The sequence below is a fragment of the Chenopodium quinoa genome, unplaced genomic scaffold, assembly GCF_001683475.1.
Source record: "Chenopodium quinoa cultivar QQ74 unplaced genomic scaffold, ASM168347v1, whole genome shotgun sequence".
NCBI lineage: Eukaryota > Viridiplantae > Streptophyta > Magnoliopsida > Caryophyllales > Amaranthaceae > Chenopodium > Chenopodium quinoa.
This window is the reverse complement of record NW_018743262.1, coordinates 1,983,691-2,005,918: the sequence shown is the minus strand read 5'-3', so window position 1 is coordinate 2,005,918 and position 22,228 is coordinate 1,983,691. Positions and strand designations below refer to the sequence as shown.

The 22,228-nt window shown below is 38.6% G+C and overlaps 1 long non-coding RNA gene across 1 annotated transcript; it reads left to right on the top strand.

Moving 5' to 3' along the window:
* The first annotated feature begins 326 nt into the window (after positions 1-326).
* LOC110735301 lies at positions 327-19,481 on the top strand. Its single transcript, XR_002514063.1, has 4 exons — positions 327-536; positions 641-722; positions 804-905; positions 18,418-19,481. It is a non-coding gene; the product is annotated as an uncharacterized LOC110735301 (long non-coding RNA).
* Positions 19,482-22,228: the final 2,747 nt, after the last annotated feature.

Genomic DNA, 22,228 nt, shown 5'->3' with positions numbered 1-22,228 from the left:
TCATGTTTATATCATGTAGGTTACTTAATCTTCCTTTACTTTGGTTCTTATATTCACTATAATAATATTTTTATTGCTATAATGCTGATTTTTTTTGTTTTCCATGTCTTTATCATGTAGGTATTTAGTAGACAACTTCATCGACCTTTTCAACAGGACTGAGATCACATTCTTTTGTCCTCAACTCATTTCCGAATCTTCAATTGAGAATGATTACCTTGAAACTTATACATACGTGAAGAATACATTTTTGCATGAAGTGAGAAAGACAGGTAAACGTTGCAAATTCATCGTGGCTCCATATGTCGCATGGTTCAAAATATGTTTTTTATATTGCCACTAAACTTAATCATATAAATGATATGTTTTTCACCAATTTTCCAATACTCTAACTTGTGTTTTCCTCTTAAATGATGTAGTGGTCATTGGGTTCTTGTGGTGGTCGATCTACAGTTAGGTTTAGCTTATGAGTTTGACTCTATGAAGCTACCTAAAGAAAATCCACGAAAATTGAAAATTGTCGAGATTATGATGACGTGAGCCACAACCTTGAAATTATGCCCTAGTTTCTATATCATTTTTTTATGTGGTGATGTAGATTATTTTGTTCTAAGTGTTAGATTATATATTATTTTTGTAGGGCTTATAAAGTATATTGGGCGAATCTCACAGGTAGTGAATTGAAATCACAAAGGAAAAAATTGAAATTCTTACAAATGGAGGTAAATACACTACTCACCCCATATTATTATACATTTTTCACTTTGAAAACAAAATTTTTAACTATTTTTTATATATACTAGTGTGCTCAACAACAAGGAGGTGTTGAATGTGGCTACTACATTATGAGATACATGTATGAGATTGTTACTTCTCACTTGGAGTGCAAAGGTGTCTAAGAGGAGGTTTGTTGTTTTTTTTGCAAATTTTAAAGCCTTTTTAGCTCTATACACTCCCAAGAGTAAGATAATGGTCAATTGTTATTGATTTCAATTTATAAAAACAAAAATATAAGGTAATTAAGTACCATTATCAGAATGTGCATATAAAACATTATCGAGATAAAACGAACATTCATTGTCTTTTACTCGAAATTAAAAATCCTTGGCGTCCAACTCCGAAATAGAAATGATGTTTTTGGAAATGTTAGGAACGTAATAAAAGTTATCTAGTTCCAAAACAAGCCCGGTGGGCAAAGACAAACTGAGAGTTCCTAAGGATACAACACTAATTGTGGCTCCATTGTCGACCCGGAGTTCAACCTCTCCCTTCTTTAGCCTTCTAGCGTTCCTTAGTCCCTGAGAATTGGAACAAAGGTGTGAGCCACATCCTCTATCTATACCCATGATGCTACGCTAGTGAAGTTAAAGTCTATAAGGAATATACCTGATTCAGAAGCAATGGTTCCGTTCTTCTTATCTTCCTTGAACTAGAGGCAATCTCTCTTCCAATGTACCTTCTTCTTACAGTAGAAGCATTCGGAATCAGATTTAGAAAATGCTACCTTCTTCTCTTTGTTATTCTTTGTAGCTTTAGGCTTAGGCGGAAAGGTTTCCTCTTGCCCTTCCCCTTAAAGCCTTTCTTTTTTTGCTTGAGAATTGGAACGACTTGCTCCTTTTGATCATGAGCATATCATGCTTCCCCCATCCTTGAGCGTTTGCTCTGCTTGCTTCAACATACCATGAAACTCGGTGAGGGTTTTCTCCATGTAATACTGTGCATGTTATTGTTCATGTTGAACTGATCATAGCCTTTGTGCAGCAAGTGGAGAATGATGTCAATTGCCATCTCGGTTGAATACCCTGCATCAAGCCTTCCCATGTTCTCAAACAATCCTATCATTTTGAGTACATGTGGGCTACTGACTCTCCTTTCTTGAGCTTGCTCTCAAGTATCTGCCTGTGGGTTTCAAACCTTTCAGTTCGGGCCTGCTCTTGAAACATATTCTGCAATTCAGAAATGATCTCAAAAGCTTTCTCCTTCTCAAAGAAAGTCTTTTGAATCTCTGGAGACATTGTGGCCAACATGATGCATTTGACATCTCGATTAGCACTTTGCCATCGATTTAGGGCAGCCTAAGTCACCTCCTCATTGGGAGCCTTGGGCATTTCCTCATCAAGGACATATTTCTTTTGCTCTAGCATGTCAACAATTCGCAAGTTCCTTTGCCAATCAAGAAAATTTGGCCCACTCAGCTTCTCCTTGTCGAGAATTGAGCGTAACAAGAATTGGTTGTTTGTGTTATTTGAAGACATGATTCTACAATAATAAAAACCATTCATGAAATATAAATAAGATTGAATTCATACATTTTAATTAAACTTACTTAAAACGTCTTATTCACACACTTAAAGTTGTCCCCAATTTGGTGAGAATAAGTCGATTCCAAAATCCGAACAAATAAAGAGTGGTTAAGCATGCTTTGGCTTGTCTTAACACTCAATCTCCTAAGGTAAGCAACGCTTTTCTAATGGCTCCAAGCGACTCTTGGTTGAATAAATCGCCGCATCTAATGCTCTCTCAACAATTTATTCACTTTGCCACGACATGTTAGGACTCCATTACTCATATCGTTGAGTATAACCAAAACCAACTTGCATACCCGGTATGCCTTACTTCCTAGGAGAGGTAGTGATGCCTCGCTTTGGCGTAGCACACCACTACCGTCGTTCGGCCGGTAAGTGTTGTTTTGGAGTGGCAAGTTTTTACTCAATGTTTGTGGACCTAAACATGCATCTAACATATAACTCATGTACATAAACATATATATAGAAAAAAATGAATATAGATGCATTTGTCAACTAGCATGACCCCTTGAGATCTTCAAATCTACAAAAGTTCTTCATTTGCAACTTCATAGCTACGTCTTCCAAGAACCTCAATCTTCAAGACTTAACCATAATCAAATGCAATTACTAGTATCTAATATTAGGACTAATCTAAATATTATGGTACGAAAATACTTAACGGTACATAGACCATATTTAGATTTACAAAAATACATCACCGATTGCAGTCCGTATTTTCTATCATAATCAGGCCCCACCAATTGCCATTTCATCAAACCTGTGAGAGAATATACATTCCATTCATCCATTCACTATTTGTAAATGGCCCATGCATTTTACAACGGTAAATATGTAACAATGCAAAAAAAAAATAAAAAACCATGCGTGAACTAATAACTAATCTAGGTGGTTAATCCAATTAACATGCCTAATTAAAAATAGTCAAAATTATTTTAACCGGTTATGTAAATAAGCGAAATTTAATATTTGAAGCTCCCACTGAATTCTGCATCCAACTTAATTAATCCAATTAATTAAGCTGGTAATTCCCAAAATTTTGCCAATGCCACTCAAAACCGAGGCCTAGCCTCCAAAAAATTTATAAAAATAATTGAAACAAATTAGATTAATAAAATTATTAAAGCCACATTTTTAAGCAAAATTACGTAGTCCAAAGTATCAAAGTGCCTATCATTAAGACACGGAGTGCTCACATTTCGCACAACTATTAGACGCTCAATAAACTTGGGAGTGGGACCAATGTCGCTAAGCGTTACACCGCCCACATCAGCGAACTTTCACACATAAAAAACATGGCCCTTGATGGCCATGTTGAATAAATTCATTGCACTACATTGCTTCGCGAGCATCGTCGACGTATACCCCTAATTACATAATACATGCACCAAGTTCAAACGATGCACCATGTACTCGTGCCCAGCATCAGCGCGCCACAACAACCTCAACTGCACGCAACACTGCACACATGCACGCACACACTTGGTAGCATGTTGTTGTGTTGTGCTGCTGCAGCTTGCGGCCGTGCGCACCAGCCACGCAATGGCTGCACGCACAGGGCATGGCAGCCACATGCGGGCTGCTATGCAGCCTGGCTAGCCAAGGGCGTTCATGCCTTGTTTTGTGTGCCATTTTCCTCGGGATTTGATCCCCAAAAATTTTTTTTGCGTGACTTTCGAAATTAATTCTAAATTAATTTTAGAACTAATTTCATGAGCATAATTAAAATTTAAATAAGTCTAACGAAAATAAAATTTTTAAAGTGCATGAAACTAAAATAATTCCCAACAACCATTCTTTAATAAAATTGGTTTAACTTGGTGCAATAAAAATAATAGGGCAAATACTCAGATCACTATTAATTTAATTATTTTAAATTTACTTTGAGTTTTGACAAAATAAGAGATAGTTGGAAAAATTAACATTAACTCAATAAAGATTCCAACTTTAATACTTGTGAATCCTTGAAAAATTATATCTTCTAATATGAAGATAAACACTTTTTCTATCACAAAGTTTAAACTTTATGATTCCAATAAACTAAAAAATGATTAAATCAATAAAGTTTAAGAAAATTCATGGAATTTAGTAATATAAAGTTTCAATCCCTTAACATAGTTAAAGATTGAATCTTTAATACTTGGAAGTCTCAAACAACAATAATTTCACACTTAATGCAATTAGTTTGCAATTATGTGAAAAAAAAAACCAAGCATTCAAGCACAAATTACTACAAATTAACCATGCCTAAAGAGGTTTAAAAATGCAGATAAAATAGTTATTCAACCAATTACATAACCACCATAAATATGCAATTAATTTTAAAGGTTAGAAAGACTTAATTTTTTTTTTGTAAAAACGAAAAAACCCTCGAAAATAGCATTTATTCGTTTTTAGCTAAAAACCGCACCCTAAAAGAATAAAACCATTTCCAGAACACATTTTCCACCCAAAATTCACTATTTTTCATTCGAAATTTGGGTTCGGGGCTGAAGGTAGCTTAAATGCGAGGTTAAAATAGGTAATATGATCTACTAATCTAATTAGCAACTTAAAACTTAAAAATAAGCCATAAAAATCACCTTGAAAAAAAATATTATGATTTTAAAAATAAACGAGCGTGGCTCCGATACCAATGTTGGGGTTTGGTAAGTCTAACTTACCGCGGAAAGGACCCTGACCCGAAGAACCAGTCGCAATTAATACAACCATAAAGCATAATAAATAAACAAAAAAGGGTAAAATCGGAATTTATCTTTGACGCGTGCTTTGCCCTCAAAGTCGGGCTCTTACTGGAAAGCCTTAGCCCCGCTCACACGAGAGCCTCCAACGGTATCCACCCAAAAGGACGAACACCGACTTTTTAGGTCCGCTACCTTGGAGTTAGCAAGGTCCGAACCAAAACCCGAGGGATTAAATGAGTTCAAAGGTTTTCACAATGGTGATGCCTTTATCAACTCTCACTCAAGTGATTTTCCCAATACCCCAACTTGGGTATTTATAGGGAAAACTTGAGAGTGAAAAAGCTCTCCCATCAATATGAGAGAATTTGATTTTTCCATTTTATTTTAAAGCTAAAATAAAATAAATATTCAAACTAGTAATAAATCAACAAGTGGCAAGCTCATGAGAGAGGTTAGGTAAGGACCATTTGGAGTAGGGGGGACCAAACTTACTCCCACTCCCACTCAAAAAACCGGCCTCCTCATGCCTCAAGCTTCCCGTCACAATGGTGAACATGGCACCACACATGGGCACTAAGGCAACCCAAGGTGGGCTTCCATGTGCGGCTGCCAGCACGCCCAACGGAAGCGTGCGGGCTGCTTGGCTCTCCTTGCCAGCACGCCCTGCAAAGCTTGTGCGGGCTGCTTGCGCAATCGGCCAGCAAGCCGCGCATCAATGATGCGGGCTGCTAGCTGAGTGCCTTGCACCTTGCGTGCGTTGGCCCAACACAGCTAACATGCTGTGCTAGCATTGGTGCGCTAGCACGCACCAGCCAACGTAGGCTTGGCTTGGTGCGCATGCTAGCCACTATGCTATACCAAATGCCCTTAGCACTCTATTTTCTAGGGGCATTTCGATGCTAGGGGTATTTTGATCTTGTTGATTTATTATTGTTGTGTCTCGTCTTTTATTATTTTGACTCGACTTCTGACGCTCGGTTTCGACACTCTAAGCTCGAATTTCCGATGTCTAAAAATTTAATTCTCGGGCGACGAATTAATTTCTTCCGAATTAATTCATCGAGTCGGTTCGTATATTTTCTAGGGTGTGACCCGAAGGGTTAAGTCAAGATTAAGCTGGAATATTAATTATACATTAATATTACTGATCGAAAGCGGCCTCCACTCAGGCATTCCGATCACTTTACCCTGTTTAATATTAATTTTCAAATAATTCTGAACCCACTATCAAAAAAATACACTTGTTATAAGGACACCATTCCTTTCAATCTCCCACTTGTCCTTCCGGACAAGTGTGTATTTAGTTTATCCCCTTTGATACGAGAGGCCTTGTATGCAACAAAGACATTTTCCCTATTTTAGTAGGGGGACATTGCCATTCTTGTAATTTAGCTTTTCATACTGAGAGTACCTAGCCGCCCGATTGTTGCCGTTATTATCCCCTATTACGACAGACATTTGACAACATCAAAATGCTCTAGTACTCAAACAAGAGAACTCACAATACTCATGGTCAAGGAAATCGGTTCCGATAGCCATAATGAGAAATATACTTATGACGATTTTTAATATTCTAAAGTATTCTCATAGGTCGATCCAATACGATTGTAAACCAATAACTGTGCAAATTATTTATGAAAATCATGTCCTCAAAGCACAAGAAACAGTGCTATAAATAAAACTACACACTAATCTCAATTAGTCATTAACCGTCCATCGTTTAAATGACCACGAATAGGGACAATTTTTGATTATAATATTCAATGGTAACTTAATAGGTGTTTCATTATCAAGACTAGTCTTGATACCCTATTTTAAATATTCCAAGAATCTAATGGACTCATTATTTATTCCTAAACCACAATTAAATAGAAAACGGAGTAATAAAATATTGCATGAAATTTATATTACTACAAAACTTGAATGAATATTTTTTTTTAGTGTCTTACATTAAATGTTGAAAAATTTAACTAAAACACTAAACAGGGAAATCAAAGCCAATCTCCTTCATGCCTGGTTCCCATTGCCTCATCATGCTTGTTGTGCTTCACTTGAGGCAAAGGTTTAGTAAGTAGATCGGCTACGTTATCATCCGTTCCAACTTTGCAAATTCTGATTTCACCTTCTTATTTCCATTCTCAAATGATGTGAAACCGCCATTTGACATGTTTGACTTTCTGATGTTCCCTTGGCTCTCTGGCCTGAGCAATAGCTCCATTGTTGTCACAATAGAGGCCTATTGGACCCTTTATGGAGGGTACAACATCAAGTTCATCAATGAACTTACGAATCCAAGCAGCCTCCTTAGTCGCTTCAGCAGCTGCTAAGTACTCGGCTTCAGTTGTAAAATCTGCATTTGTACTCTGCTTGGTACTCTTCCAACTAAAAGCTCCTACATTTAAACAGAATACATATCCAGATTGGGATTTGAAATCGTCTCTGTATGTCTGGAAGCTTGCGTCGGTATAACCTTCAACAACTAATTCTTATGAATCACCAAATGACAGGAATTTATCCTTGTTCCTTTTCAGGTACTTTAGGATATTCTTGGCCGCAGTTAAATTGCCCTCTTTTGGATCCGATTAGTAATGGCTCGTAGCACTCAAGGCATACGATAAATCTGGCCTAGTAAATATCATGCCACACATGATTGATCCAATAAGCGAAGCATATGAAATCAGATTCATTCTTTCTCGCTTATCAAGTGTATGTGGACACTGCTTCTTGCTTAGGGTTATGCCATGTGACATTTGCAGGTGACCTCTTTTGGCCCCTTCCATGCCAAATCGAGCAAGTACTTTATCAATATAAGTACTTTGACTCAATCCAATCATCCTTTTTGATCTATCTCTATAGATCTTGATGCCTAGTATGTACTGAGCCTCTTCTAAGTCTTACATTGAAAATCGTTTTCCAATACAAGACTTTACAGACTCTAACAACAAAATGCTGTTTCAAATGAGAAATATGTCATCGACATATAAGACTAAAAAGGCGATGTCACTCAGCTCCCATTAACCTTCTTGTAAAGAAAAGATTCATCTAGATTCTTAATTAAAAAAAAACTTACCGATGGCTTCGTCGAATCGCAAATTCCAACTTCTGCTAGCTTGCTTTAGTCCATAAATGGACTTCTTAATCTTACAAACCTTCCCACCATTGTTTATGTCGACAAAACCTTCTGGCTGTGTCATGTACAACTTCTTTCAAAATACCATTTAAGAAGGCGGTTTTGACGTCCATCTGCCATATTTCATAGTTATAATATGCAGCAATCGCTAGGAGGTTCCGAACGGATTTAAGCGTTGCGGCCTATGAAAAGGTTTCACCGTAATCAATACCATGAACTTGTCTATAACCTTTTGCCAAAAATCTAGCTTTGTAAATGAATACATTTCCATCTTTTTCTGTTTTCATCTAGAAAATCCACTTACATTCGATAGGTGTATAACCTTTGGGTAAGTCAACCAAGTCCTAGAATTTATTTTCAAACATGGAATCCATTTCAAATCTCATGGCCTCATGCCATTTAGCAGAGTCGGTGCTTTCCATCGCTTGCTTTTAGGTTGCCGGTTCATCTCCATCCATAATCAGGATGTCCTCTGATATCTCGGTTTATACTAAACCAATATATCTATCATATTGAGATCTCGGCCGCCTCTAAGACCTACGTAGGGTGATAGATTGAGCATTTGCATTGTGGTTTTAACTTTGCACATTTTGATCATTTTGTACTGCTTTAACAGATGTTGTTTGAGCACCTTGACTGTCATTCTGATTTTGTTGCTCATCCTCACGAACTTCATCGAGTTTGATTTTCCTCCCACTTGTCATTTTAGAAAGGTGTGCCTTCTCCAAAAAGACATCATCGCAAGCATAAACACTTTGTTCTTTGATTTGTTGTAGAAGTAATACCCTTTCGTTTCTTTTGGGTAGCCCACAAAGTAAACCTTGTCTGATTTGGGATGAAGTTTGTCAGAAATCAATTTCTTGACATATGCTTCACATCCTCATATCTATAGAAAAGAGAACCTTGGAGGTTTCTTTGACCATAATTCATATGGAGTCTTTTCTACAACTTTTGATGATGCACGGTTCAGTGTTAGTGCTGCAGTTACAAGTGCGTGTCCCAAGAAAGAGATAGGAAGATCACTAAGACCCATTGTTGATCTTACCATGTCCAACAAGTTTCGATTTCTTCTTTCGGATACTCCGTTCCAATGAGGAGTTCCCGGAGGTGTTAATTCTGAAAGTATACCTTTTTCTTTCAGATGGTCATCGAACCCTTGGCTCAAGTATTTACCACCTCGATCCGATTGAAGGGCTTTGATTTTCTTGCTAAGCTCGATAACAACATCAACGATCCAAGGTTCCATAGAACCAAAAGCAAACATCCTCGAACCAAAAGCTAACCTAGACTAAACACTCAAAGAAAGAGCAAATAAAAGAAAGGAAAGGTCTCACCAAATGCCTCTTGAAATGGAAGACAAGATAATTCATACAATCTTACTAAGGGAGCTTGTGTTTCTCCTTAACTTCCTTCGTTTCCGCTTTCAAGCTTCAAGAAAGGTGAGCCAAAACAAAAGAAACTATGACAAAATAAGAAAAATTAAAAAAAAAAGTTGAAACCAAAGAAAAAGACTAAAGTTATAGATAAAAAGAAAAATAAATAAAAAGTAAAGAAAAATAAATAAAAAGTTACCTACAAAGTTTGGATTAAGGGAATTTGGATTGTCAGGAATTTTGGATTTTTTTCTTGGGAGAACCTTCGCCTACACAAAGCTCAAGAATCATCAGAAATCGTCAAAAATCAGCAAAAATCATCATAAGAACATCGCCATCATCACCATCACATCATCATCATCATCACATCATCACATCACCATCACAACATCATCACAACATCATCAACTACAACAAGGCCACAATCTTCAATAGTCCTCCTAATGTACAAGCCACTACCCTCCCTTCCTATGTACACTTCAACCAACCCAAAAGGAACATCCTCCCCCACACTAGTATTTTGCACTTCCTGAGCAAAAGTTAAAAGTTAGAAGTTCCGGGGTGAAGGAAGGGAACCCTCATCATGGGGTCCTGTCTCCTTGCCCTCTAGGTTGAGGGGGGCTCTCAAAATCGAACCCGGGAGTGTCCATAAGTGGGTGTATGGGTTCGTTAAAGTGCTCATATTGCCACCCCTGGTCACCTCATCCACCATCAAAAGGGTTTGGGGTGGTTGTGCGAGCCGGATCATAGGTCGGATCACACCCACCCGGGCGATAAGGATCATAAGGTTGGGTGCCAATGCGTTGAGAAGGGTTGATGGGACATTCCCAATAGGGGTAGACGTTGGGGGTAGGGTTGTTGGGGTCATAGGGGTCCCATTGTGGAACCGGACCCTCTTGAGGGGGGTGGTAGGGGTAGTTAACATAGGGCGCTTGGATGCCCGCTTGTACAAGGTTATCATAATTCATCCTCCCGTAGTACCCCCATTGTTCAATGGAATCTTGGTTATCCCGACGGATATCCTCGGGGGTACTACGGAGGGCATTCATATCAAAAGAATGAAAGGAGGAAGAGAAAGATGCCTCACCTCCCCCGCTAAGGGGGGAAACGGTTTGCTCCTGGTGGTGGACCGGTGGAGGATGAGGAATTGCACCCCGGGCTCTTGTTCTTCTTAATTCATCGGGGTTGTGCTGCCGGGGGATTTTCCATTTGAGGGGAGAGGAGTGGTCCACTGTAGTGAGGGATGGGTCCGGAAGGACACACCATTCAACCTCTTTGTCCACTAAGAGGGTGAATTTACGCTTACTTGTTGAGTAGTTGATGAAGCGGTTGTAATGGAGAGCACTAAGGGAGAGAGAATAGGGAGGGAACTCGTCGGTGACTTCCTCTCGGGTTTGGTGCACAAAGGGGAGCATTTCTATTTGCTCCTTGTAAGCTCCATCTTTCAAGGAGAGGGCAATGATAGTGATCATGCCCCCCATAAAAATGTCGTCACCAAGACAGTTGTCCCTAGTATCCAAAAGCCTTTGGATGAAGGTGGAAGAGCATTGGAACTTGAGGCGCTGAGGGTTGTCGGCCAAGAATAGACAAGAAACCTCATCCTTAACCATTGAGCCGAGGTTTGCTTTGAAGAATACGACATATTGGAGGAGCCAACAAAATATCTCAAGGCTTTGTGGATGATGTTGTTGACCTTGGATGTGTTGGTCCGAAAACTATCCGTGGTGGATATGCTCCACCACCATTCTTGCCCGTTGTAGGGGATGCGATGAGTGAAGTCATCTCGCATGGATGATCTAGCCCGGTTGCATGCCAATGGAAAATCTCGTTAAGATCACTCTCGGTGAGGAAGTGATCCTTATTGAACATGCGAAAATGTATCACAAGTTGGGGCTCCTCATCATTGAATTCCGGCTTAATGACTTCCTTGCGGAGAGATGCAAGAAATTCCAAAGTCACTTGCTCATAATTTTAAGCGTGAAGATAGATGAAGTCGCCCCATCCAAAGTTTTGGGCTATCCGGACTACCTCATCCTAAATACCGAGCTTTTGCAAATTGGTAGGACAAAAGAACCGTGTTAAATGGATAGGACGATTGATGAGGGCTTTGTAGACGTCCCAAAAATGCTCATTCGGAGCAATTATGCTATGATCATTTATGCCGGGAGGAGGCGAGAAACTCTTGAAGAAGATTCACCCACCCTCTTCCTCTTTGACTTGCTCTTGTCGAAAACCATGATTCTACAAAATTACCAAGAGCTATTATTAGGAAAATTTGATAAGAGATGTCATAAGAAGCTAGCCACGGTAAAATTGTATGCGTGAAAGTAGTTGCCTTGAATTGTGAAATAGATATAAAGGATGACAACAATACAATTCAAGGCATAAATGGACACATTTAAACCAAGGCATGGGAAAGAAATCCTATGACATTCATATAAAAGTCCTAACAATGTCTAGGTGAATTTTGGCATGAAGTCTCCTATTATGTGATAATTATTCACCAAACAATAAAATCAAACAAAAAATAACAAGAATCATTCTCCAACAATATCTAATTCATGAATTCCTCAATCACCAAGTAGTAGCATGAACACCCTAGAATGAAAATTTTTAAGCAAAGACATTGAGATAAAATAAACCAAGGTATACATGCATAATCATGATAACAACATGTTCTACTATCAATTCCCAATCAATTGCAACATGTAAATATAAAGAACACAAGAATCAAGCAAGTTATTACTAACAATTTCAAGAATGCCACAATTCATATTTAAACATGCAAAACATGGTATAACTATGAGAAATTGAAGAAATAAACTTTCAAAAGTTAAGAAAATCATACCACAATTGATTGTTAGTAAGTAGAAACCCAAAAACACCAAAACACTTAACCCTAGAAATTGGGGGAAATGAAACGATGGGATTTTTGTGAGGATTTTTGGTGGATATTGTAAAAATGGAGTAGAGGATGGAAAATAAGTGAGAAAAAGAGGAGATTGGAGTGATTTTGATGGAGATTTGAGGTTGTATGAGGGGGTTGCAATGGAGGTTTGAGTGAGAAGGAGGAGAATAAAGAGAGAGGGGGTCAAATGAAATAAAATGAAAAAGAAGAGCAGGCTCCATTTTTTTAAAAAAAAATCGACAAAGGTTCAGCCGAACCATGGGTAAGTTCGGCCAAACTTGCTCAAGGTTCAGTCAAACCTTCTCTCTAACTTGAAATTTTCAAAAATGGCAGAAAGTTTTCAAGTTTTGATTCCAGAGCAGGTGCGACTGAACACTGCTATGTTTGGGCGAACCTAGGTTCGGTCGAACCTCTCCAAGGTTCGGTCGAACCTACTCTAGAATATGAATTTCTGTAGTTCTAGCATAAAGTTTTCAACTTGATGTTCTAGAGGAGGTGCGACCGAATTCAAGAAGGTTTGGGCAAACCTTTCAAAAGGTTCGACCAAACCTTTAGGGAGTTCGGTCGAACCACCTGGCTTTTTCAAAAAATGCCATTTTGCAACACAATATGCACAAACACCCCTCTTCAAAACACACTAAACACTATGCCATCATGCTAAGGCAAAGCATACCAAAAATTCCAACACAATCAAAATTCAAAAATTCAACAATCCAACATTGTAGACAGGAAAATAACAAAGCATAAAGAAAGGAGGAAAAAGAAAAGGGTTAGAGACTCGGTTTGCCTCCCAATAACCGCTTCTTTATAAGGTCACTAGAATGACCATGAGAAAAATTCTTCAAGTGGGAGGCTTGGGATCCAAAGGATTAAGCATTACACATTCAATGATACCAACTTCTTCCTTGCAAAAGTAATGCTTTAAACGATGACCATTAACCATAAACTTATTACCATCCGCATCTAACTCAAAGGAGCCATAAGGAGTAGTCTTTGATATCGGACCCGACCACTTTGATTTGAGTTTGCTCGGAAACAAACAATGCCTTGAGTTGAAAAGCAAAACCTTATCTCCAACCTTAAAGTTCTTGTTTCGAATATGTTGGTCATGTCACTTTTTGGTCTTCTCCTTATATAACATTGAGCTCTCATAATCATCATCTCTAAGCTCTTCATGTTCATTGAGCTTGAGCAACCGGCCAACGATAAATCCATATTGAGCTATTTGATGGCCCACCAAGCCTTGTATTAAAACTCAACCGGGAAGTGACAAGCCTTTCCATAGACCAACCTATAGGGGATGCCGATTGGAGTCTTGTACGCCGTCCTAAGAGCCCATAGTGTGTCATCAAGTTTGAGAGACCAATCTTTCCTTGATTTGTTCACCATCCTTTCAAGAAGATTATTTTTGATTTCACGATTCGAGACCTCCACTTGTCCTTGAGTTTTAGGGTGGTTAGATAATCCAACCTTGTGATGAACGCCATAGCTCTTAAGAAGAGATTCAAATTGCTTTTTGGCGAAATGGGAGCCTCCATCACTAATTAGCACCCTCAGAATTCCAAACCTAGGAAAAATGATCTTCTTTAGAAGCTTAAGCACAACCTTGTGATCATTGGTAGGTGAGGGTATGGCTTCAATCCATTTCGTCACATAATTGACCGCTACCAAGATATATAGATTCCCACAAGAAGAAACGAAAGGCCCCATAAAATCCACCCCCAAACATCGAAGGGTTCAACTTCTAAAATACTTTGTTGGGGCATTTCGTCCCTCTTGGTAATGCCTCTGCTCCTTTGACATCTATCACATTGCGCAACAAATTGGTGCACGTCCCTATGCATCTTCGGCCACCACAATAAATATTGAGAGATTTTTGCCACTGTTTTGTCAACACCACCATGCCCTCCACATGGTAGTGAGTGGCAATGCTCAAGAACACCTTGAATTTCATGATCTGGGATACACTTCCGATAAAGGCCATCTCCACATTGCTTGAATAGGTATGGGTCATTCAAAAAGTATCTTCTCACTTCCTTGAAAAACTTCTTCTTTTTTTGAGAAGAGTATTCTGGGGGAACGACTCCACACGCAAGATAGTTGGCTATATCCACAAACCCAAGGGGTAGAAATTGACACCAAAGCCATGAGAGCCTCGAATCCTATCTCATCATTAATCGGTACATCCTCCTTGTTCTCAAATTGTAGCCTAGACAAATGATCTACTACATAGTTCTCCGCTCCCTTTTCGTCCCTCATTTACATGTGAAATTCTTTGAGGGAGAGAACCCAACGGATCAAGAGAGGCTTTGCTTCTTTCTTGGTCATGAGATATCGCACCGCGATGTGATCCGTGTACACGATAACTTTTCAGCATATAAGATGGAACCAAAACTTATCGAATGCAAATACTACCGCTAACATCTCTTTCTCCGTTGTTGTGTAATTATTTTGAGCCTCAGCTAGAGTCCTACTTGCGTAGTAGATGACACATGATTTTCCTTGTTTCTTTTGAACAAGAATAGCACCTACTGTAAAGTCACTAGCATCGCACATTAGCTCAAAAGGCAAGCTCCAATCCGGAGCTTGCACGACGGGAGAAGAAATGAGAGCTTCCTTGAGCTTACGAAACGCCTCAAGGCAAGCCTCATTGAATTAAAAAAAAACCTCTTTTTTGAGTAATTTGGTCAAAGGTTTGGCGATTGAAGAAACATCTTTGATAAACCTCCGGTAAAAACCAGCATGCCCAAGAAAAGCCCGTACCCCCGTGATGGAAGTAGGAGGGGGCAACTTTTCAATGACCAAAACCTTGGCCGGATCAACCTCAATGCCATTTTTTGAAACCTTATGGCCGAGGACAATGCCCTCCTCGACCATAAAATGTCACTTTTTCCAATTTAAAACCAAACTCGTCTCTTGACACCTTTTCAAAACTTTTTCAAGGTTAAAAAGACAAGTGTCAAAACACGAGCCACCAACACTAAAATCATCCATGAAAACCTCAATTTCTTTTTCAAGCATCTCAGAGAAAATGGAAGTCATGCATCTTTGAAAAGTAGAGGGAGCATTCCATAATCCGAATGGCATACTTAGCACCTTAAATGAGAGATGATGTGTTTGACACCCCTTAGGGCTAATGAGCTCCTTGGATGGCGATGATGTGTCTAACACCCCATAGGGTTAACGAGCACCTTCTAGATAGGCGATCATGGAAAACTCTGATGCATTCGGCCCACCGAAATTGCATAAAAAGGCCTCTAGCATGGTGAAAATGCCATTTCTCTTATTACGGTCACATTTTTATGAATGTCTTGGAACGGTAATGAGCCCCTATGATGGGTGATGATAAAACTAACGCTTTCTAAGAGCCTTATGGGTGACAAGTGACCATGAAGAAACATGTATACTTATGTATTTGAAGCAACATCAATGAAGAAACAAATATTTATGGCTAACTATTGTATACTAGTATTTATTGTCATGTTTGACGCCCTTAAGGGCGGCAGACCCCGTTGAGGGGGGGGGGGGTCATATATGTATGGTGTCCATTCGTGCTAATGAGCCCCTTGGATGGGCGATCATGTGCCTGACGCCTGTAGACACCTAAAAATGTCTCCCCAAAACCAAACCCGATGATAAATAACCTTTCACCGCCACAATTGGTCGGGTTTAGAATCTAATCCCGAGAGTGCTTAAAAAGTCTTATTTTATTAAATTCATATTTTTGAAAGGTCTATGATCAGTCTTGGTGTTTGGTAAAAGCATAGTTTTAATTAATGTTAAACCCAAACCTTTTTATTTTATTATTTTATTTTTTTTTTGGCCCAAATATTTTATTTATTTTTATTTTTATTATTTTATTTTAGCCCGAATAATAGAGTCAGAAAAAAAGCCCAAAATTATCAATTGGCAATTAAAAAGCCGAAAGAAATTAGGGTTAAAAATGAATTTAGACGGAAAAATGGACTGGAATTGACCGTGTCACGGTACAGCTTGACCGTGTCACGGGAACTGTTCCCGTCTGACGGTGGGACATCCCGTGACACGGGAGGTCTGCCGTGACTCGGAGAGTTCCGTGTCCTTTCCGCGTAAACCCTTAACGCGTTTTCCGTTCCGTTTTCTAAAAATTTCCCGCGTCACTCCAAAACTGACCGTGTCACGGTACAGTCTGACCGTGTCACGTGATATGTTTTTAGGGTTTTTATCATTTTAGGGTTCCGTGTGCTCCCTCAGCACATTTCCCTATAAATACCCCCTCATTTCTGATGTACGGGGCAACCGGAATTCGATTATTCTTATTTTTCTCTCTTCTATGCTCTTAACCTAAACACTAGCCTACCCTTTTCACTTCAAAAATTCCTTCTTCAAGCACTCAAAGGAGTCCATATTTTACTCGAGGTTCTGTCCTTAAGCCAAGGCGTGAAAGTTGCAAGCAAACAGATTCAAAGTAAGGATCATGCTCTTTTTATTATTATTATTTTTCTAACGATTTTTATATTGTTGGAATTATGATTAAATTGGTTTTTATATTAATATTCATTTTATTACTTTTATTGATCACCATATTGCATGTTTAAAGGGAATATGTAATTGAAAATCACGCCTAATAAGATAATTTGGACAACCGGTTTAGGATCCTTTTAATCTTATTATTTATTGAGGTGATCACCAAATTTTTAGAATTATGTGTGCATTAATTTTAAACCAATTTAGTTAAATAATAGTTTGGAGCGAATTGAATTATTGTTTGTATGCCTTTGAGATCACAGGAATGCTTTTCAATATAAGAATCGAGTAGAGGCCAATACGGGCGAATGTGACTCCATGACTCACTTCGTACCATCATTCCTGATCCTCCTTTCGTGGTTCCGAACCATATGGAGTTAGTAATCTCATGGATTATGAATGGGGTGTAACCTTCAGGGGTCAATCGTTGTATCCTATCGTTGTCCCTTATCGTGGTTGCCTTTTTATGATCCGTGAACGGTTTACAAGTTCCTTAAAAACTTGTTGGCGGCTCCCTACTTTATTTGTCCCTAATCGTAATGTCAATTCCCACATCCGATGAATGCCAAGCATATTCACAACATGCTTTTAACGTAGGCGCACTTCGAACGACGCCTACAACGCCCCTTAGGGCTAATGAGCCCCTTGGATGGGCGATAATGTGTCTCACGTCCCTTATGGCTAATGAGCCCCTTGGATGGGCGATGATGTGTCTGACACCCCTTAGGGATAATGATCCCCTTCTAGATAGGCGATCATGGAAAACTTTGATGCTTTGGCCCACTTAAATTGCAAAAAAAGTCCTCTAGCATGGTGAAAATGCCAATTTTTTTTTTATTATGGTATCATTTTTAGGCATGTGTTTGAACGATACGTCCTCGGATCACCCCAGGCCATAATGAGCCTGTAGGATGTGTTATGATATAATTGACGCTTTCTAAGAGCCTCCTGGGTGACAAGTTTCTGAGAAGAAACATGTGGATTTATGTATTTGAAGCAACATCAATGAAGAAACAAATTGTAAGGCTAACTATTGTATACTTGTTTTTCTTGTTCTGTTTGACGCCCTTTGGTGCGGCCAAGTCCCTTTGGGCGGGAGGGCAATATATGTTTGGTGCCCCTTCAGGCTAATGAGCCCTTTAGATGGGCGATGATGTGTTTCACGACCCTTAGGGCTAATGGGCAATTGATGAGTGACATTTATGTCATTCTTAAGGAGTAGTTTTGGAGTCATTTTTGTGCTCGGTTTCTCTTATTTTCCCCTTTTATTCTCTTGTTTTCTACTTAATAAATTTTCTAGTTTATTTCGTTATTTGGCACGTTTTAGTTATTTTCATGATTTTTAGTTTTATGTTTATTTTGTTTTTTATTTTATTTTATTTACTTGTATAGTTTTATATTTTTATTAGTTTTAGTTTTATTTCTCTTATTTCTATTTTACTTTATTTATTTCTATTTTATTTTATTTTATTTAGCACGGTTTCACTCTCTGGGTTTTGTTTATGTGTAGGTTCAAGTTCAAGGTCCAAACTGAGCCTTTTCAATTGCTACATAAGCCTCACCAAACTCCCCTTCTCCCCTATCTTCTCAGCTAACCTTCTTCGAACTCCCACCTTGATGCCACTATTATCCACCACCACACTATCCCTTAATCATCACCACAACACCCCAATTATCCCCTGCTCCAATTCACCAAGCTGTTGCGCCCCCTCACAACACCACTCACCTCCAATACACCAATCAACATTACCAACTGCTTTCACCACCTCACACGACCACAACTAGACCCCCACATCTCACAACCACTTCTCATCCTTCACTCACGCATCAACAACACCTGTAATCACCTTGGCGCATCAATTCAGCCATTCAAACCGAACAAAGCCGCTACACCTTGCAGCCACTCCCTCACCAAACTCCCCTACTCTCACTTCAGCCACATTAGCAGCATATCCAACCTGCCGCACCTCACCAAACCACGACTCCAACCACAGCTGCAGCCACCATAATTCGAACCGTCTCCAGGCATAAGTAGCGCAAACCCAATCCACCCCATCTCTCTTCTCGTTGCCCCTAAATTACAGCAAAGACTTTCAACCTTCACAACGATCACCACCAGCAGCAATTGCGCCACATCTAACCACAAATTTGCGCAAGCAACGACCATAATCAGAGCATATCGCAAATTTATTGGGTTCGGGCAAACCATTGAGGAGTTCGGTCGAAGTGCTAATAGAGTCAGAAACATTTGAAGTTTTCTAAATTGAAGAGGTGTGGTCGAACACACCCATGGTTCGATCAAACACACCCGTAGTTCGGCCACACCAACCCATGGTTCGACCAAACCACTTCACGAGCTCTGCTCGTGATTCTTAATGAACATTAAACAGTTTTGATTTGATACTTGATGATAAATGTAGCGGATGAGCGGTGACGATTTGATGATGGTGTTTAATGGGATGCAAAGCATGGGATTATTTCCTATCTCAAGTGCAGCTAGAAATCGAAGAAGAAAAACAAAGAGAGTCTGATGGTTTTTCGGGGGGTTTGTGGGTTTTATTATTTAATTTCTTTTTCTTTTTAATTTAATTTCTTTTGTTTTATTTTATTTATTTTATTTTCCTTTTCTTAATTCTTTTATTCCTTTTCTTTATTAATTTCCTTCCTTTATTTTTCTATTTTCTTAGCTTAGTATAAATACCCATTTTTGGGGTAATTAAAAAATACCAATTATTTTATTTTTCTTAATTAGTTTTAGAAGAGATTCTCTCTCTAGGTTTAGGTTAGGATTAGAGTAGTTTAGAGAGAGAAAGTGAGGGTTTCACCATTGTTGAGCTTGGATTTTTAAGAAGAAGATTGGTCATCTAGTTTGTAGACTTTCATCTTCAATCAATGAGAATCTCTAACACTCTCTCTTATATTTTATTTGTTTTCTTTTGATTATTGTTTTACTTGTTATTATTGCTTATTAATCATTTTTATTTTTGATTATTTGTTAATTAATCTTGTTATTATCATGATTAGAGAGTAATTTCCCCATTAAGGGGATGGTTATGGTGTAGTTGGACCTTGAGCATGTTCTAGGGTTTGGAATTGATTTATTTGTGACTAAAGTCTCTATATGTTTGCTATTCTTCATTTTACTTGCAAAATGCATGTTGCTAGTTGATTGGGAGTGAATCTTTGCTAATATGAAACGGAAGTTTACTTAGCTAAGTTCATTTGTATCGATCGTTATTTGATACCACCTCCTAGTATATGGTTCTAATGTGGAAGCATAGAGGCTATGTTAGGAGAAGCCAATTGGCCCGGAAGGTGGCTAGATTGGATCCTTTATTTCGATAATCGAGCATGTTTAGTTCATAATTAATTCAATTTATATGCCTTTATTTATGTTCAAGTGAATAATATACCTAAACCATTTCTCTTAGTGTTTTATTTCTTATTTTAGCATCTTTAGACTTTAGTTTATTTATCTCCTATTCCGGACTAGTTTAATTGTCGATAACATTTTGTGGTGTTTCACCGTTCCCTGTGGTTCGACCCCTATGCTTGCCATATACTCGTATTACGTTTGTTTAGGTTGTATAAATTGTATTTAATATAAGGATAGACAATTGACGACGCGTTTATTCCCTTGTCAGCGATGATGTGTCTGACACCCCTTAGGGTTAATGATCCCCTTCTAGATATGCAATCATGGAAAACTTTGATGCTTTGGCGCACCGAAATTGCGAAAAAAGTTTTCTAGCACGGTGAAGATGCCATTTTTCTGGTTATGGTCTCATTTTTAGGCATGTCTTTGAACGGTATGTCCTCTGATCACCCCGTAAAGAGACCCTAGGATGGACGATGATATAATTGACGCTTTCTAAGAGCCTCTTGGGTGATAAGTGTTTGTGAAGAAATATGTAGATTTATGTATTTGAAGCAACATCAATGAAGAAACAAATTGTAAGCCTAACTGTAGGTGTCGCTCGAAGTGCGCCTACGTTAAAAGCATGTGGTGAATATGCTTGGAACTTATAGGAAGTGGGAATTGACATAATACGATTAGGGACAAGGAAAGTAGGGAGCCGCCAACAAGTTTTTAAGGAACTTGTAAACCGTTCACGGATCATGAAAGGCAACCACGAATAAGGGACAACGATAGGCAACAACGATTGACCCGTGAAGGTTACACCCCATTCATAATCCATGAGATTACTAACTCCATATGGTTCGGAACCACGAAAGAAGGATCATGGATGATGGTACGAAGTGAGTCATGGAGTCACATTCGCCCTTATTGGCCTCTACTCGATTCTTATATTGAAAAGCACTCCTGTGATCTCAAAGGCATACAAACAATAATTCAATTCACTCCAAACTATTATTTAACTAAATTTGTTTAAGATTAATGCACACATAATTTTAAAATATTGGTGATCACTTCAATTAATAATAAGATTAATGGGATCCTAAACCGGTTGTCCAAATTATCTTATTAGGCGTGATTTTCAATTACACATTCCCTTTAAACATGCAATATGGTGATCAATAAATAATAACAGAACAACATTAATATTAATACCAATTTAATCACAATTCCAACAACATAAAATCGTTAGAAAAATAATAAAAATAAAAGGAGCATGATCCTTACTTTGATTCTGTTTGTTTGCAACTACAAAATAATAAACGAGTTAGTGACTTCAAGGAAACAAATAAACAATAATTAAATTAAATTAAATAAAGTATAGTTGATTTTGAGGCCAAACCCTCAAACAATTCTACCTTTCACGCTTTGGCTCAAGGAATTTTGAAGTGAAAAGGGTAGGCTAGTGTTTAGGCTAAAGCATAGAAGAGAGAAAATAAAATTAGAGAATTATTCGGTGCCCCGTTCATTAGAAATGAGGGGGTATTTATAGGGAAAATGTGCTGAGGGAGCACACGGAACCCTAAAATGATAAAAACCCTAAAAAAGCAACCGTGACACGGTCAAAGTATACCGTGACACGGGAAGTCCCTCCGTCAGACGGTACACTTTCCCGTGACACGGAACAATTTTTAGTGACGCGAGAAATTTTCAGAAAACAGGATAAAAAAACGCGTTAAGGGTTTACGCGAAAAAGATACGGAATGTCCCGTGTCACAGCAGACCTCCCGTGTCACGGGAAATTCCACCGTCAGACGGGAAAGATTCCCGTGACACGGTAGGTACCAGCCATGGCGCGGGAAATTCCAGCCCGTTTTTCCGTCTAAATACATTTTTAACCCTAATTTCCTTCGGCATTTTAAGTGCTGATTGATAATTTCGGGCTAAAATAAGAAAATAATTA